The 2887-nt window shown below is 37.4% G+C and overlaps 1 long non-coding RNA gene across 3 annotated transcripts in view; it reads left to right on the forward strand.

Annotated features, from left to right (window-relative positions):
- LOC102674791 overlaps positions 1 to 2887 on the forward strand; it is a 91962-nt gene that overhangs the window by 10690 nt on the left and 78385 nt on the right. The gene's annotated exons all lie outside the window — the stretch shown is intronic.

Consider the following 2887-nt stretch of genomic DNA (forward strand, 5'->3'; position numbering starts at 1 on the left):
TCCTTTCCTCTTATAAACTTCAGCTTTCGTTGCTTTTAGGTGTAATGCAACTCGTTTTCTGACACTTTTATCGAAAATTGTTAATGATTCTTAATATTTTAAGCAGTAATGAAATTTGTTATCTATAGATTGGAGAAAATTCTTGTAAATATCCAAGAAAAAATTATATATATATATATTGTTCAATTATTGTATAATAGAATCTCAATTATATCTTAATCATTGCAAAAATCTTGTGTGAAACGTATATACGATAAATAATGATCTATATTCTTCGTAATCATAATACATTTCCACTAATCTTTGAAAATGGAAGCTCAATATAATCAGATAAATTGCTGAAAGAAATTTGTTCTGATCAATCCTTTATCCAATTTACATTCATTTCCCCTTTTTTTCAAGTTAAATTCACAGAAATCAGATAACTATCCAGTTAATCTTTTTAACTGATGCCAAAGTGTTCCTCTTGAACAGATCACATAATCACATGATATCTTCAATAGCGCAAAGAGAATATTCTTTTTTCACATATACATGATATTGTATGATCTTACATTGTTTACGTGAAACTTTCGCTCAATTCATATATTTTTATGATTGTATTTCCAATATTTCCACTACTATACAGGAAGAAGTGCTCGTTTAATTAATTATTTCTAACTTATTACACACAAATTAAAACAACTCGACGATAAACGAGTTATAATCTTCTTCCACTCTATGTACAAGTATATTATACGTTCGTGCTTTTCCTTTTGAGAGAGAAGGGGGAGAAAGATTGGGAAAAAATGGGAGAATAATAAAATGGTTGAAACGAGAGAAAGAAAAATTCAAATCAACAAACGCGTCTAATTCCACTCAAGTGGCGAGATCACGCACTCTCTAACGAGCGGAAGAATATAATTCATCGAATCTGGTGCTCCCCATCAAACGTATCAAATGCATACGACGGTTGTGTAACGACGCGATAACTTACGTGACTGAACGACCGCGTTGATCATTTAATTCCAGTCGAGGAAGAGTATCAACAGTCGGGGGCAGTTGATCGGGGTGAGGGTGTCATTCGGTCTGCTGGTCTGTCGGTCTGTTGGCCTGGGGTAGGGGCGCGTGGCGCACGTCCACTATCAATTTATCACCCACCCTCCGCAACTTTCCCTCTCGGACTTCGTTCTCGTTTTCCCTCTTTTCTCGGGTCGTCCACCCTCTCCCTTGACCCCTCACTCGCTATCTCTTTCCCCCTATCTGTCTTTCTTTCCTCCTTTTTCGATCCACGAAAGGAAGGACCGTTCTCTGAAAGGGAGGGGGGACAACGGGGGCTACACTCTGTCAGGGAGAAAGAGAGAGAGAGAGAGAGAGACAGAGAGAGACAGAGAAGGTCGTGATAAAATAAGAGAAAAAAGGTACGATAGCAAAGAAGGAGAGAGTGTGAGGGGGAAGAGTCGAAACAACCATGACCAGCACAATCTAGCGGTGGTCAGTTCATGGTGTAGGACCATGGCTTGTATGTATTACTCATCCGTTTGCTTTTCGACTCGTTGCGCAACAGAGGACCCTCTGTTATCGGGACACGTGCATTTAAACACACGTTGACCGTGCTGGTAAAAGAACTGTTTGTATTGTGCATAACGCAAATTTCTAAGGTATGAGAATAATTGATAAGGGAGATAAGGAAGTTTTGTTTTTTTCGGGGATAATAGAGATAATTGAATATAAATGATTCGAAATTTATCTATAATCTGAGAAAGTAATCTTTGTCACAGTGATATAATTCGTATTTCGATTTTAAATTACAATTTAGAAGAATTGTTAATAAAACAATTATATTTAAGATTAATATTTTATTATTTGAGATTGAAAGCATTCGTGAAAATTTTATAATAATATTCGATAAAGGAAAGGATTTCTCAGTGATTAAATGATAACATATTATATCAAGATTATTGTTAATCTCATAATTGTTAACAGAGGGAACGAGAATAGGAGAACAGTTACAATTTTGAAGTTTATTAATCTATTAATGATTAATTTATGAATTCTTTTCTTTTTTCATAAACATCCAAGTTTAATATCTTTTTCCTAATGATTTCCGTTCAATTGTAAAACTCCAATGATTTTATACCCAGTCACTTCTATTTCTAGATAATGTAATACATTAATCAGTCATAATACAATTATAATATTCGTTTATATCATGGATCTGCACGTCCAATTAACTTCCATTATACGAACAATGATATACATAAACACGTATAAAGATTGAACAGCTCGACAAGAGAAGGCAACTTGGCATTAACTTTCAAGTGAGCCGATGCCTTGACCTCCAACGGCCCACGGAAACACTTTCTTTCTTCTTCTGGTCAGTGTTGCGCGGGTCAGTCGATCGCAAACACACACACACACACACTGACGCGAGTATATACGCACACACACGAAGAGACATAACCGAATATACGAAGGAAGAAACTTTTCTAGCGGCGGGTAACAACTGGTAACACTCGACGAAAGGGAAAGGAAAGAGAAAAAGAAACGACGAGAGGCCACGACGACTCGAGGAGAGGAGGGAGGAGGAGGGCGACGGCGGGTAGAGTGGTTAAGGGGGAGAGTGGTGGGCGGACAATAAAATCAAGGGTTCCAACCCTTCCGCTGGAGTTGAGTCGTAATCGCTCGAGGGTCGAGGCCTACTACGAGATCCCATTTTCTTTTCCGCCAGGGTAATTAATTAGCATTACACTGTTAAATCACGCGACGTACGTGTCGCGTGTCGTATATCCGATCTCTGTACACACGGTTAAACGACGGCCAATCGCGATACACGTTGCCCTTTGTACTTTAATTTACATTTTTTTCTCTTTTCTTCTTCTTCTTTTTTTTTTTTTTTTTTCCTTTT

The sequence above is a fragment of the Apis dorsata genome, unplaced genomic scaffold (assembly GCF_000469605.1).
Source record: "Apis dorsata unplaced genomic scaffold, Apis dorsata 1.3 scaffold_342, whole genome shotgun sequence".
Lineage (NCBI taxonomy): Eukaryota > Metazoa > Arthropoda > Insecta > Hymenoptera > Apidae > Apis > Apis dorsata.